The sequence below is a fragment of the Perognathus longimembris genome, chromosome 1 (assembly GCF_023159225.1).
Source record: "Perognathus longimembris pacificus isolate PPM17 chromosome 1, ASM2315922v1, whole genome shotgun sequence".
NCBI lineage: Eukaryota > Metazoa > Chordata > Mammalia > Rodentia > Heteromyidae > Perognathus > Perognathus longimembris.
In genome coordinates this window covers 153,411,335-153,428,352 of record NC_063161.1, presented here as the reverse complement: position 1 = coordinate 153,428,352, position 17,018 = coordinate 153,411,335, and positions in this window count along the sequence as shown.

The window sequence follows — 17,018 nt, the reverse complement described above, 5'->3', positions numbered from 1 at the left end:
ACAAAGAAAAGATACACATGATTAAAATATGAGCAAAGGAACTGGGTGCTGGTGGCTCACACCTAGCTACTTAGGAGGTTGAGAACTGAGAATCATAGTTCAATGCCAGTCGAGGCAGACAAATCCAGGAGACTTTTATCTCCAATTAACCAGCAAAAAAGGTGGAAATGGAGCTGTGGCTCAAGTAGTAGAGTGTTAGCTTTGAACAAAACAGCCAAATGACAGCCAGGCACCAGTGGCTCACACCTGTAATACTCGTTACTCAGTAGGCTGAGATCTGAGAATTCTAGTTCGAACCTAATCTAGGCAGGAAAGTCGGTGAGACTGTGATCTCCAATTAATGACTAGAAAACTGTAAGTGGTGCCATGGCTCAAAGTGGTAGTAGTGTTAGCCTTGAGCTAAAATGAGTAGGGGGGCTGGGGATATGGCCTAGGCAAGAGTGCTTGCCTCGTATACATGAAGCCCTTGGTTCGATTCCCCAGCACCACATATACAGAAAATGGCCAGAAGTGGCGCTGTGGCTCAAGTGGCAGAGTGCTAGCCTTGAGCAAAAAGAAGCCAGGGACATTGCTCAGGCCCTGAGTCCAAGGCCCAGGACTGGCAAAAATAAATAAATAAATAAATAAACAAATAAATAAATAAATAAAATAAAATAAAATAAAATAAAATGAGTAGGGACAGCACCCAAGCCAAGTGAGGATGTGAGTTCAAGCCCCAGAATATATTCCAGAACACATGGTACCTTCCTGTGCACAGGAATTGTACTGTATCATTCACAGGCAGAGATGGGTTGGCTCCAGTCCCCACAGATGAGCAGCTCACACACAAAGCCATCAAGACTGAGTTGCAGCCAAAGGAGGGACATGTTCTAATGTATGAAATGCATCGAGCAACCACAGTACAAGGCTGCAGCTATGAGTTCAAATCCCAGCTCTCCTAGGTGCTTGACAGGTGACTGAACTGCCACCTCGAGGTGGCCTCAGAATGAGATGATGGTTTTGTATAATGTTTATCGAATGATAAATGATCATATTAGCCCTAAAGACTTATTGTTACATTGGTAGAACAAAGCATGGAATTAATGATAATAATAATAATAATGATAACAATAACATATATGTTCACAATTCAAAAATACTAAGTGCCTTGTGAAATAAGACCAACATTTTTTTTAGTTCAGTGCAAAACCTAAGTTGGGCACTAGAGGCTCATGCCTATAATTCTAGCTACTCAAAAGGCTGAGATCAGAGGATCACCATTCAAAGCTGGCTCAGGCCAAAATGTCCCTGTGAGACTTATCTCCAATTAATCACCAGAAAACTACAAGTGACACTGAGGTTCAAAGGATAGAACACTAGCCTTGAGCAACCAGCTCAGGGACAGTAACAAGGCCTTGAGTTCAAGTCCCGTGACCTACAAAAACACAAAATCTTACCTGACTTGATCTGAAACTATTTATAGTCTTTATTTAAATGTACTTAGTTTGTTTATTGTGGTGCTCAGGATTGAACCCATGCTGAGCAGGCATTCTACCACTAGTTACATCCTCAGTCCTATAGTCTTCTTTTAGTGTATGACCACTCCTGATGTTCCTGCAGACATATTAATGAGTTTTATTATGGGGAAATCCTTCATAGTCTTTAAAGATCTGAACATCACTTTCTCTCTTTCTCCCTCCCTCTCTCTCTCTCTCTGTGTGTGTGAGAGAGAGAGAAGGAGAGAGAGAGAGAGATACTGAGAATTGAACCAAGGATCTCACACATGCTAGGCAAATGCTCTACCACTTGAGTCATGTCTTTAGCTCTTTTGTTTGTATTTTATGTCTGAGATAGGGTCTTGCTAACTTTGCCTGGGCTGGCCTCAAGTTCTAGATCCACTTGAGTAGTTGGGGATTACAGGCGTACACAACTACATTCAGCCAAACTTGGGAAAACATTTGAATTTCAAGGTACAACTAGATCTAAATAGCCATATTCGTACACTTTTCAGGTAGGAACTCATTCTGATCTATGTCAGGTCTTTCCACTTTGGTGCAACAGCAGGAGAAAGGAGTTTTGTGGGTTAATGACAGTTGAGCTGAGCCTCAAGCCTGAGCAAAAAATTAACTATAGGAACAAAGCAAGGAAAAACATCCTGGTGGCTGCAGTAGCAGCCTGTGTAGAAGTGGGAAGCTTGAAAAGAAGGCCATGTTGTAGAGGTGCAATGGTTCTATAACTGGCAGGGAGCAGGAGAGGGAAACGCATCAGCATCAGAGGCTGTGAGGCTTGGCAGAGACTGGCTATCTGAGGGTCTTGCACATACAGTCAGCTGAGTTCCCAGTCTGTCCTGGTGGCCATGTGGAGCCCTGGGTGTGAGGGGAGGAAGGGCAAGGTCAGAGGCCCATGGCAAGGATGCCTTGGGGAAATCCAGAATCCCTCTGCCTGCAATCTCCCCAATCCACCCAGACCACACATGGAAATAAGACTGTTTTGGCATGGTTCGCCTGGCACAACTCAACTTCTAGAAAATATATCTGTAAGAATCGATCATGTCATGGCAGGAAACCAACAAGCAGGCAGGCAAGTGTGGCTTTGAGGAGTTGGTAAACAAGGTTCTGTGGGCAATCCCCAACCATGATTTTCATGGCTGTCCCACAGCATCGGGGACCTGGTAGCTGATCTGGCCCACGAGCCGGGCCTGGCCGAGGAAGGGCTGGCTCCTGGCTTGGCTGTGCTGAGACTCTGCTGTCACACATGCATGACAGCACCCATGTGCAGCCCAAACAGACACTGCTCACTTTTCAAGTTGGTTTCAAATTTTGCTCTTTTTTATTCCTGTTTTTCATTTAGACTTTTTTTTTTTTTTTGGCTGGTTCAAGTTCGAAAGGCAGTTTAAACACAGAGATTGAAGGAAGAGAACACAGCCTGGAAATGAGCAGAGAATATATATATATTCTGTGTTGTTAGTTGTCGAGGGGCGCTAGAATGCACAACAACAAACTGATCTGTTAGGTCCATGGTTTGTGGAACCCCTTGTCTCCATCTAGCATTCCCCACTCAAGAGTTTGGTTTCCTTCCCTTAGTTCATAACCTTGGCCTGAGTTCCCACCCCCCCCAGGCCCCTACTCCTGGGTCTCTAATGTGTAGCCTTTTCATCTATCTTCTGTGGATTTATTCACACACATGTAAATACAGCATATAGTATCATGTAGTTTAAGTTTGTGGAAGTGACAGGGTATTTGTTCATAGCTAATTCTTCTTACTTTTTCCTTCGGGCATAAGTAAAAGTTCATGTCATCTCATTTACATTTTACTTGAGTGTTTCCTTGTCAATGGATACATAGGTTTGATTTCATTTTCTTTACTTTTGTGTGTGTGTGTGTGTGTGTGTGTGCGAGTACGCACGCGTGTGCTGGTCTTAGGGCTTGAATTTAGGGCCTTGGTGCTGTTCCTGAGATTTTTGCTCAAGACTAGTGCTCTACCCCTTAAGCCACACTCCACTCCTGGCTTTTTTTTTTTTTTTTTTGGCCAGTCCTGGGCCTTGAACTCAGGGCCTGAGCACTGTCCCTGGCTTCTTCCCGCTCAAGGCTAGCACTCTGCCACTTGAGCCACAGCGCCGCTTCTGGCTGTTTTCTGTATATGTGGTGCTGGGGAATCGAACCTAGGGCCTCGTGTATCCGAGGCAGGCACTCTTGCCACTAGGCTATATCCCCAGCCCCACTCCTGGCTTTTTGATGGTTAACTGGAGGTAAGAGTCTCATAGACTTTCCTGCCTGGGCTGGCTTTGAACTACAGTCCTCAGATTTCAGCCTCTTGAGCAGCTCGAATTACAGGCAAGCGCCATTGGTACCTGGCATATTTGCCACATTTTTGCCAGTCTTGGGGCTTGAACTCAGGGCCTCAGCACTGTCCCTGGCTTCTTTTTGCTCAAGGCTAGCTACTCTACCACTTGAGCCACTGCGCCACTTCTGGCTTTTTCTATATATGTGGTGCTGAGGAATTGAACCCAGGGCCTCATGTGTAGGAGGCAAGTACTCTACCACTAGGCCATTTAACCAGCCCCATCTTTACCACTTTTAACAATGTTACAATGAACATCTTTTTACCTGGATGGACCACAGATTCCCAGTTTGGTTTTAAGCCTATATTCCATCATTATCTGGTTTTTGTTGTTGTTGTTGTTTTACTTACTTATTTAATGCAGGTATCTGGGTGCCAGTAGATCATGCCTGTAATCCTAAGGGGGCTGAGATCTGAGGATCCTGGTTCAAATCTGAGAAACTCTTACCTCTGATTAACAAATAAAATCTGGATCTGAAGGTGTGACTCAAGTGGTAAAGTGCCAACCTTTAGCAAATAAAGATAAGGGAGAGACCTGAGTTCAAGCCCCAGTACCATCACCAAAAATAAAAAATAAAAAAAAGGAGACAAGGAGAAATAGTAATTTTATCTTATCACTAGAGGGTCTCAAGCTAGACTATATGCACAGTGAGGACAGCTCTACAGCTGCCTTTCACTCCTCCATCCTTGCACAAAATGAGCAACCCCCCCCCTTCCAAACCCACCATATATGGACTAACATGGCTATTGTAAGGATCATCTGAGCTACTGCATAGGAAAGGGCCTTGGAAATTCTAAATATTCACATATAAATATCAGTTATCATTCATTGTTGCTTAACTAATATTCACAACTCATAATGCCAAGAAAATGAAACATATTTAAATGGTACCAAGGTTTGCATTCTACATGTAATCTACCCCTAGTTCTTTTTTGTTGTCCCCTGTCAATATACTTTTCTTCCTTTATATCAAGAAACATTTTCTGAAGATTAAGCAAGTGTGTTTAGTTTGGGATTTGAGACACAGGGGCCTGGCCAGCCAGGTGAGATTAGGTGGCCTCATTGTCCCTTTTGAGGAGGGTCTCCAAGGGTCACTCACCATCCAAAAGCCTCCTCTGGGATACCTTGGCCTATAAAACCCAGGCAACGCTGTACACCCAGCACTGGGGTGTTGTGAAAATTAATTATGGCTTGTAGAGGCTTTGAAGATGAAAAGTGCTGATTATGGAAATAAATGGCTTCAGACGCAAAGCTTTCTTCAAGTCCTCCCTGCCTTCCTGCCTTCTCTTCTGTCTATTACTTCCAAGGACTCCAGATGAGGTCAGAGATGATGATGACCTCACCATGCCTCTTGTGAGAAGCAAAGGGTTAGGGCAGACATCTTTAAACCACAGCTATGGAGTAGCTCCTTACTGCTAGTTTTAAATTTTAAACTCCTGCTCTGTTTCCTAACCAGCTGAGCTAAGCTGGTTCAAAATACATTAAACAGATTCAGCAATGGGGTGGTGAAATGTATTTCTGGCCTGAAGCTTTTTTTTTTTCCTGTCCAATTTAATTATTCAAATTGGTTTTAAAAATTGTACTTCTTTTCCTTCCCCCTGTCTTTTCAGATTTAGAGGTATTCAAAGTGGGGGTGGGGAGGGATGAGGAGATTAGCCAATATCTCCTAATAATGAGGTGGAGGGAGCATGGGCATGGATGCTAGGCAGCATGAGGTCAGACACCAGCTCAGCCTCTCACCAGTTATGGGCAATTCCGAATCTGATAACTAGGGTTATAATAGCCCCATTAGAGTATGATCCTGACTTGACAAATAAGAAATCTAAGCCTGGCACTGGTGGCTCAAATCTATAATACTAGCTACTTAGGAGGCTGAGATTTGACTGTGGTTTTAAGTCAATCCAGGCAGGCAAGTCTGTGAGACTCCTATCTCCAATCAGGTGTGGCTCATGTGGTAGAGTACTAGTCTTGAGTGAAAAAGCGAAGGGACAGCACCCACTCCGAGTTCAAGCCCTAGCCAGTACTTGCACACACACATCAATAATATGGAACCCAAGCTCAAAGGGGTGAGCTGTCTTTCAGAGAAAGAGGGAGTGGAAGGCTGGCTGGAGTGCCACCCCCCCAGGCCATGGAGATGCCTGCTCCCAGGCTGTACATTCTATTTGGCATTCTATGTGTTGGCTTCTCATTTCTGGCCGTGTTAACAGTTGTTTGCTTGTGTTGGAAGGTACTAGCTAGATGCAACACAATTGGGGCAGACTATGTCCTGGTGGTTTCCAGAGCTCCTGACCCCACTTCTACAGTTGGTGGGGCTCAGGGCTATAGAGCCATTCCTGGGGTCTATGATGAGGAGCCTCACCTTTACTCTTGCATTTACTGAGGCATTCGTGCTTTTCAGTCTTTCTCTCAACCAACACCACTGAGCTCCAGGCTAATCACATTGATCCTGTTTGACATTAACCAACCCCTGCCACCCCATCAGCACTGAATTTTGTAGACACTGTCTCATTTAAACATTACAACTTTACTTTGCTGTATATAGGAATCTCATCACCCTCTAAGGACTCAGGACAAAATGAGTGCCAGTGCTCTGACACCATTGCCTGAACTCTTCACCATGACCCCATACTGCCTCCTTGAGGGCGCATTTAGTACCACATACACTTCCTATCTCCAGTCCCCCTTACTCCCAGTAGTATACAGTAGGTGCTGGATAAATGTTTGCTGTTGAACACATGGGTAAATTGCTAGATAATTGCTAACATATGCACACTGTTCCACAGGGCTTGAGAAAAGCTTTTCACCTATGCCTGTCTTTTGAGTTAGATACAGGATGTAAGTTTTATGTTCCCACTTCAAATGAAATTAGCCAAGATAAATGGCATATTTGGGGCCATGGAAAGAATAATATGTAGAGTTTGGAGAAGACTCGAAAATAAGCTTACAATGAAGACATAACACTCATCAAGATGCTGGGCAGAGAAGCATCTGTCTGGTTGAAAAGAAAATACAGATCTAACAAAGCACTAGAGTTTAAGCCAAGATCATGTGCCCAGCACATGTTTCCTGAAAACATTCACATCACTTCCACGATTGGTGTGAGGTTTCAGATATTAAAATTACGAAAAAGCAAAGCAAGATGTGAGAGGCAGAGATGGAAAGAGAACAAAGTAAGTTCAGTCTTGTCACCACTTCTTTTGAGCACAGTTCCCTTTCCAGAAAACTCTCAAGGGTCCAACTTGCCACCCTGACTTCATCTTGAATGGTATAGCTTGTGGCTGTGAGCCATGCTATAAATAGGCAGATTTAGAGATTTAAAGCCAGGCTTACGTCCAGACTCAATGACTTTCCGGTGGTATGACTTCGGCTGTCCTTGACCTCATTGTCTGCATTTGTCAAATGGAGAAACCGCATTGGGATGAACCACATGTTGGGATGAATATGCCACTTTTAACTTCTTTTATATAATTGTAGGAAAATTATAATGGTCATTAAATATACCTGATGTACAACTCAGAATAGGCAATGTTGGTTACAATAAGCAACCTACAGCTTCAGTGGTTTAATAAACATAAAAAGTTTTCTTCTCACTTGTGTTTCATATCAGTCATGGGCCAAGTGGGGGATGGTACACATTGTGGTGAATTCAAATTGAGAGAACAGCTGCCATTCCCTTTGTGATCATTGTATCCAATGGGAAAGAGGAATTAGATGTTCTCACAGTGCTAATTAAGTCTTCTGGCCTGGAATTGCACACATCACTTTTTGATCATTGACTAAAATGACACATTCACCCTCCACATTCACCAAGGGACAAGATGTACAACCTTACTATGTGCTTAGAAGGGCAAAGATTCAGAAGTAGTTGTTGAATGGTATTTTTTTTTACTATTGAATTGGAGATGCCAGGTATTGATGGGGATGTTTGTCAGACACATCCCATTATGTCCTCAAAAGCAGTCCTCTGAAGCAGGGACTTTTATATTCAATTAATACTTGAACTGATGTTTAGAGATATGAGTGACTTGTACAAGCATGCATATCAAGTAAGGGTCTGAGCTGATAGCCTGGATTGAACACTGACTTGTTCTCCTGATCTTGTTCCTACATAGCCAGGAAGTTGTCAAATTAGGAGATAAAGTACACTCCTGGAAGAAGAATCAGTACTACCTAATTTGCTCAGAGACCATAACAGAGGGAGCTTTTGAACTGAAATCTTTCTGGTATATATGCTTTTGTATTTTGAAATATGTTTAAGTTTACAGAAAAGTTTCAAAGATAGTACAGAGAGCTCTCTTAAGTTTCTATCCAGCTTCCCCTAAGGTTAGCACCTGGCATTATAACCCAAGAACTTTCAATAAAATACATTAATATTGGTATGACACTTGTAACTTAACTACATGCTTTATTTGTATCTCATCTGTTTTTCCACTAATGTCTTCATTTTATCTTGTGATTTAATCCAGGTTGTGATATTACATGTGGTCATCTTGTCTCACTGGTCTCTGATCTCTGATCTCTCTCTCTCTCTCTCTCTCTCTCTCTCGCACGCTAGCTCGCTCTCGCACTCGCTCTCTCTATAGTGCTGGAGATTGAGCCTAGGACCTCACACAAGCCAGATAAGCACTCTGTATGGGGGCTGGGGAGCTCCTCTGGTGATCTTTATATGCGTTTAAAAATTCCCATTTACTGTTGAGGAAATGAGGCTCATGTGATTAAGTCACTGGCAGAGGGCACATAGCCAGTAGGTAGTAGAGTTAAGTAGAGTTAGAATTCAACTGCAGGTCTATCTGACTCAAAGCCCAAGATTTTATCATTCATAAAGAAATTATTGGAAAGAAATCCAGCATTCTGAGTAAAATGAGCACACAGAATAAGAAGCTCAGGGGGAAAATACTAAAGCATAGAGAATGGGCTTTACAGCATTAGAATACTAACTCAGCATGATCTACTGGAGCCAGAGTCCAAGTCAAGGTAATCTGTTCCGAGAGAAGAGGCTTGGGCTGGTAAGAGCGCCCTTGGGGAGTTGTGTGAAGGAATGCATCTAAGCTTAGGCTTAGATTAACTGACTCTTCTCCTAAGAGTCAGGCAGCTCCTGGTCAGCAAAGCCAGTTGCAGAACATCCTGAGAGAGGCAGGCATCACTAGGAAGGGGCTAAAAACAGGACTACAGTGCACTAAACAAGGGTTTCTAGTCAGCTCTCTCTGCCATCCTCATAATCGAGCCACTGCAACCAAATCAACCAGTGAATGTTTGTCTTTATTAATACCCAGTCTAAGTCATTCTGCTTGCCCTGCATTTTACATGTCTAAACTCCAGAGAGGGAGAAACGAAAACTAAAGAGAGAAGCCCGGTGCCAGTGGCTCATGCCTATAATCCTAGCTACTTAGGAGGCTGAGATTTGAGGATCATGGTTCAAAGCCAGCCTGGGCAGGAAAGTCCATGAGACTTCTATCTCCAATAAAGTACTCAGAAAAAAACAGAAGTGGCGCTGTGGCTCAAGTGGTAAGAGTGATAGCTTTGAGCACAAAGAGGTTCAGAGACAACCTCTGGGCTCTGAGTTAAAGCCCCAGGACTGGGGGAAAAAAAGAACTAGAGAGAGGTCTGGTGTTTGTTTCTTCAAAGAAGAAAAAGGGATTTGAATGGACAGACAGCAGAGTTCATGAGAAATTGGAGAGACCTGATTCTACCTGGGGTCCCTTCCCCACCTTTAGCTCTAGATGTTAAGCTCAGTGCAGCGCAGAGCTGGGCACAGAGTAGGGCAGGGGTTTGTGACCATCTGTCAAGTATGTGAGCAAGTGATCTAAATAGTTTAACTAATTTACATATACTTCACTACGAAATGGATGGATTTTTTTTTTCAGGTCTGCCCAATGTGTATTTGTTGTTTCAACAGAATGGGTCACCATCAGGTTTTCCACAGACAAACTTCTAGTCTGTGGGTTGTAATCCATCAGCACAGAAGGTTGCTCACCATAATGGCTATCAACACAGACTTAAGGGATGGGTGCTTAAGCCTGAGTAGCAGCTCTGCCACTGAGTGCTGACTGGCAGCTCACAGCCTCCTCTGTGAAATGGGATGAAGATGATGGCACTCTTGCCTATTTTAGACAGTTAGTGTTTAGATTAAGTGAGCCAGATTTCAAGGAGTTGAAATGAAGATTAAATGAGTTAAGCGTGTGTGTGTGTGTGTGTGTGTGTGTGTGTGTGTGTGTGTATTCATCTGGAATTTTACTGGATTTTCTAGCCAATCCTGACACACAGCAAACAATCATGAGTTAGCTATTATTAGAAAACTTCCCTGTCTCAGCTCAATTCTGATCTAAATGCCTCTGTAAACCAGATTTAGATGCACCCTGTGTGGAACCTATTACAGAATCTATGTAAGTTAGCTAATATTAACAAGTTATGCAAACAATATACTGAAAACCCCATAACATAGCAAGTCTTGGGGCTGGGGATATGGCCTAGTGGCAAGAGTGCTCGCCTCGTATACATGAAGCCCTGGGTTCGATTCCCCAGCACCACATATACAGAAAACGGCCAGAAGTGGCGCTGTGGCTCAAGTGGTAGAGCCTTGAGCAAAAAGAAGCCAGGGACAGTGCTCAGGCCCTGAGTCCAAGGCCCAGGACTGGCAAAAAAAAAAAACACACAAAACACACACACACACACACACACACACACACACACACACAAAAAAAAAAAAAAAAACCCATAACAAGTCTTACGGTGCATCACAGAGAGTAAGGAAAAGGTCTGTTTTGTGTTAGAACACATGCATGTGTGTGTTTAAGATCACAATGAAAAATGTATTTCTCCCAGGGAGTCAAGTTAACATCTTTTGGAAACCATTGCCTCAAGAGGAAAATTCTGGGGAAGGGCTACCCAGCTCCTAGATGAGTTTCCTGGTCTCCTGCTTCCTTCATGCCTCCTTCTAGATGTTCTCCTTCCTTTCCCTAGCCCAATAGCTTTCCTGGTACCTTCCAGGTGAACAGTTAATATAGACAGCTTATTAGCAAAGCCCAGTCATTGGCTGCCCTGGACTTTCTACACACTTTAGCTCATATAATCCTCCCCATCAAACTTGGTCCCTCTACAAAGGGTGAATGAATGCAGCAGTGGTACTCAGTAGAAACTATGTTGAAAATAAACTATACAACTTGTGGGTAGGAAAAAACTGAGAGAAAGCAAAGTAAGAGGCGACACTGTCCAAAAAGAAATGTACTCATTACCTGACTGACGAAACAGTACTCCCTTGTACATCACCTTTATAATAACAATAAAAATATTTAATAAAAAATGGTTCCTTGACAGTGCCAGCATCTCGTGGGAGATCTTCTGGGGTTATTAGTATTTTTTTTTAATGCTGGTACTGGGGCTTGAACTCAAGGTCTTATGCTCTCACTTGTCTTTTTTTTTTTTTTTTTGGCCAGTCCTGGGCCTTGGACTCAGGGCCTGAGCACTGTCCCTGGCTTCTTCCCGCTCAAGGCTAGCACTCTGCCACTTGAGCCACAGCGCCGCTTCTGGCCGTTTTCTGTATATGTGGTGCTGGGGAATCGAACCTAGGGCCTCGTGTATCCGAGGCAGGCACTCTTGCCACTAGGCTATATCCCCAGCCCCTCACTTGTCTTTTTGACTCAAGGTTGGTTCTCTACCACTTGAGCCCTACCTCAGCTTTTTGTGGTTAATTGGAGGTAAAGAGTCTCAAGGACTTTTCTGACTGGGCTGGCTTTGAATAAGATTTTTAGGCCTCAGTGTGCTAAATAGCTAGGACCACAGGAATGAGCTATCAGCATGTGCGTCCTGGGAGAATTTTAGAGACACAATTCTCTAGCCTTCCCTTTAGATCTTTGGGGCTTAGCAATCTGTGTTTCATCAAGACCTTCAGGTGATTTTGATGGCTCTGAACTTTGTTAACTACTGCTGTTTGAGACTGTTCCACCTTTGGGAAAACTGAGGCCCATCTTTTTGTTGTTGTTGGGTGTGGGGCTTGAACTCAGATCTGGGCACTGTCCTTGAGCTCTTTTGCTCAAAGCTAGTGCTTTACCACTTTGAGCCACAGCTCCACTTCCAGTTTTCTGATGGTTAATTGGAGAGAAGAATATCATGGGACTTTCCTTCCCAGTCTGGCTTTGAACCATGGTTCTCAGATCTCAGCCACCTGAGTAGCTAAGATTACAGGTGGCACCTGGTATGCCCATCTTTCTTATTCACCAGTGAGTCCTGCTTGACAGGGACCAAGACTAATGTGTTTTTAATCTTTTTAACTTTTATTATTTTCAATTTTCTACTCTTTAGCTTGAACCGTATGTACAACTGGTCTGTGGCCTCTACTCATTGGATGAAAATCACAAAGTTGATTAAAAATCAGACTAGGTGATTTACAGGTTCAAGTAGGTGCAACCATCTCAAGTGGATGTTGAGAACTGGGATCCAGGAAATGGTTAATAATCTGATAACGTTTAAAAAAAATCATCTACTGGTTGTGAGACTTTCCAATAATGAGAAGTCAACACAATTAGACAAGGCACTAAAATTTTTGTGCAGACTGCCAGCTGTCATTCTTCTTGGCTAGCTCAGATCAAAGAAACGTATTTTATCTCCCAAGTTATTAGACATGACAGGGCCATTAAGTGGAGATATTGTCATAAGAAATATGTTGTTTGCTTTGAAAATAAACATCTCACCTTTGCTTCTTTTCCTCTGTGAAAAGCTGAAAGAAATCAAACTAACTTGGGACTTTCCAGTGTGCTAGTTTCTTATCATCTTTTCTCCCAATCAGATGCAAGATTTCAGTCCTTCTTCACCTTCCAGTTCCAGGATGTTTCTGGAAGTTGAGACTATGGGAATGAGACACCAGAATGAGGTGTCTATTATCTGTAATTGAACCTTGCTTTCCCCAGTCATAACCAAATTTCCTGCTGATCTCAACTTCCACTTAGACATCACTTCAGATGCTTATTATTCTTAGCTTTTCTTCATCTCTAACCTGGTTAGAAAAAGCTCAATCTTCATTTCTAGAAGTAATAAGGATGCTGTGTTGATTGGGATTGATAGGTGACATTGTCAACATTTATTGTCTGCCTGGGAGCTGAGGGACTCCTGGAAGACTTTATGTCATTCCAGGCCCAAAGAAGAAAAAAGGGACATTTGAAAAGAGGACAGTAGACAAAGGTGTTGTGGTGCAACCTGTAATCTCAGCTATGTGGGAGGTGGAGATAGGAGGATCAAGGTCCAGGCCAGGCCAGGCAAAAGTGCAAGATCCTTTCTGGAAAACAACTAAAGCAAAAAGACCTAGGGGCATGGCTCAAGTGACAAAGTGCTGCCTCACAAGTGTGAGGCTTTGTTCAAATTAATGACCATTTGCGGGGCTGAGGAATAGCGAGGTGCCCTTGGGTTAGCAACCATAGGTATGAAGAGGCAAGGAGAACTTTCTGGAATTTGGTGGAGTACTGCTTACAGCATCAGGAATGTTCCTTCTCTCTTCCCTCTGGACTTTCTGCTTCTGCTCCAATTAGCTGAGCTCAACCCAAAGCTCTGGGTAAGGGAGCTTGGCTGGGGCAGCTGAAGGGCTTAGCCTCCTGGGACCCAGGGCAGAGTGGCGGGGAGAGAGAAGGGTGGATGGGGCGGGGGGGGGGGCATTCAAAGGAAGAGATGCAGCACATACGGAAGCCAAGCCCCCAAAGAATGTGGACACAGCTAGATAAAACAGATTCATGGTAGTGGGGATCCCAGGAAGCTATACTGCAGAGGGAGGGATGAAGGCTCTGAGGCAATTTACCATCAGCTTCTCTGGAATAATGAGAGAGACTTCACTGGCATAATGAGGGGAGCCATGGTGTGGTCTCCACAATGTCAGTACTGATGGAACGCATGTGGGACCCCCACCATCTACTGAGATTCAAGTTCCCCAGGAAGCAAAGAGCTATGTCCTGAATTGCAAGAACCCAAGTAGACCACTGACTTTTGTGACACTTGGGGCTCAAACAGACACGAGTGTGTATGTGTGTTTGTGTGTGTGTGTGAAAAAGAGAGAGAGAGAATGAATCTACATTATGCTAGGCACCATGGTTGGCTGAATCCTTGCTCTCCTTGGGGCTTATTTCAACAACACAGTAGTGGCTTTGTTCCTTCCTACGTTTTATGGAAGTTGTCCCTTGGACAAAAGAGAAAAGCAAAGGTTTACTTTGGTGTCTAGATAAAACTTGAATCCAAACATAGAGGACTAGATTATTTCATTTCTATAGGGTTTCAGTTTAAATATCATATTTTCTACAAAATATTAATGGGTTCATGATATACTATCCAAAAATATGATACCTCTGCAGTTGAGAAAACAGCAAAAGCAAAAGGGCACTCTGACCATTCTTTTGCCTTTCCCCTAAAGCAAGTTCTAAGTGTCTCAAACCATCCCTCTTATGTCCCGAGGAAAGGAAATAGCCTTATCTCTAAGATGGAGCCAAAGTGATGAATCTGAACAAACAGGTCTTGCTCCATTCCTCCCAGTTCATCACCATCAAACCATTTCCTTTTGACCTTCATTCACACTTTACTACCACAGTCTATTCCCCATCAAACCTAAGCAAAAAATGTGCATTGTCTAGCTGGATGTGGGGACCCAAGTCCGTCGTCCATGGGAATCAGAAGGCTGAGGTGAGAAGATCACTTGTACTAAGGGATTGAAGATCAGGCTGGTCAACGCAGTGAGTCATCGTCTGTAAACCACCAACCCACCCACATTAATTCTTTTCTTTGAGTCTCCATCTCTCAGGGGAACCAAGGGCCTCAAGTCATGTAAATGTAAATTCAATAAATCTGATGTCTGTCTTTTGTAACAGGTACCTCAGAAATGAACCTTGGAGTAGGAAGGAAACATGTTTCTTTTCCCTCTAATGCTGTGGATGGTCCCTCTCAGAAGTCAGGTTCCTTATTTTTCCTTCCTCTAACTCGACCTGCTTTGCAATTATCATGATCATTTGTCATGTTACTTAATATCATTTCTCCCATGGACTGCAAACTCCATGGTAGCCAAGGCTGTATCTGTCACTTCTGTCTCCTCCAACTCCAATTTCTGTATGATTAGGAAGCCTCTGCCAAGTGCTGGTGGCTCATACCTCTAATCCTAGCCACTCAGGAGGCTGAGATCGGAGGACTGCAGTTCAAAGCCAGTCCTGGTGGGAAAGTCTGTGAGACTCTTATCTCTAAGTAACTACAAGCTGGAAGGGGAGCTGTGTCTCAAGTGGTAGAGTACTATCCTTGAGCACAAAAGCTCAGAGATCGTTTTTGGGCCCCGAATTCAAGCGCATGCCGCACGCACACACACACACACACACACACCACACACACACACACCACACACACACACACACACACACACACACACACAGCCTCCTAGAAAATTGTGCTGGTCCTCTGAACATTGGTGAAAGCAATTCTGAGGAGAGAATCATTTAAATTTAATTTACAATAAATCCACAGGGCTAGGGTCTTAGCTCAGTTTTAGAGTTTCTGCCCAGCAAGTGTGCAAGGCCCTAAGTTCAAACCCCAGTATCACCAAAAATAAATAAATAAATGAAGCACACACATTATAAACCTTCCCTTTGCTGCTGAGTAGCTGGGTTGAGTGAGTACAGCTTGGCAAACTAGGTCATGATCCACACTTAAAGGCCAAACCAAGAAGAGGGGCACTTATTTTTCTCACCTACTTCTTGTTGCTGTGGGTACTTAGCTGTACATGGGCTTAGGTAAGCCCAGGAAGGAAGCTCCTGGGAATTTCCTGGGAGGAAACTCTGTTAGAAGCTTGACCTTCCTCCCAGTTCTATACCTTTGTCTGTGGTCTCAGATATTAATTTAATTAAAAATAATGTGTGTGTGTGTGTGTGTGTGTGTGTGTGTGTGTGTACTGAGGTTGAACTTGGAGCCTTGCATTCTTGTTGGCTTTATTGCTGAAGGCTGGTATTTGAATCACAGCTTCATTTCTGGCTTTTTGATGGCTAATTGGAGACAAATCTCGTGGACTTTTCTTCCCTAACTGGCTTCAAACCTCCATCCTCAGATCTCAGTCTCTTGAGTAGGTAGGATTATAGGTGTAAGCCACCGGTGTCCAGGTGCATGTGGTCATTTTTAAATGGAGAGTGACATTCAGTAAGTTCACATCTTTCAGCAAATATAGCCACCATCCATCTTCATCCTCTCATCCCCCCAAATAGAAGTTCTGTATCCATTAGACAATGACTCCTTAATCTCCCCCAACCTTCCCTTTGAATTTGATTCCTCTAGGCAATGTATACAAGGAGAATCATACAGTATGTGTCTTTTTCATAGCTAGTTTATTTTTCTTAGTAGTAGGCCCTCAAAGTTCATCCACTGTTGTAGCATGTATTAGTGTGTTTGGTCCACTCTTTTAGGTCTGGATTTCCCCATCCCCTTCCTCCATACTTGAAAAATCTCCTTTGGTCTACCTTTGTTTTCTGGAAGGTATAGACTCTCTCCCATGAGATCTTAGAGTCCTGTCTTTACTCAGACTACAGACTTTGAGCTCCCTCATGGCCCCCAGTCCACCTCCCCAAGACCTAAATGTGGGCTGGACTTCTTTGATCAGAAGCTGTGCTGGTTAGGTCAGGTGGGATCCTGTGACAATTCCCAACAAACTCCCAAGCTGATTGCCGACATTTGTGCTGTCAGCAGAATTGCAGAAAATGCAATTCGTGTTGTTAATGAGCAGCTTGTTTGGGTAAACAAACCAGGTGAGGTGAAAAAAGCGATGCTCTCCAGCAGGAAACACAAGCGAACATTAACCAGATGGAGAGCTGCGCGCGGGCTTCCACAAGCTTCCAATTCCGGAGGCTGAGTGGCTGGAAGGGACGTTCTGTACTGCAAGAGCACGGGGACTGTGCACACACCACCCGACTAGCCGTCCTCTTGATGGAGAGGAGCTGCCTTGTGGCCAACACCACCCTGAGTCTGGTTCATTGCCTCATGTCCTGCCCTAACTTTATCTGCTTTATCATCAGTCCTCATAGCATGATGCAAGGTGTGTGTCACTGTTAGGAAAATTGAAGCTCCTAGATGGGAAAGAGGTTTGCCCAAAGTCAGGATAGTGGATTTGAACCCAGGTCAGTCTGGTTCTTCAAGTTCTTGGTCTCACCAATATTCCAGAGTCCTTTTAGCTCTCATCATTACCCCCCTAAACCCTCTC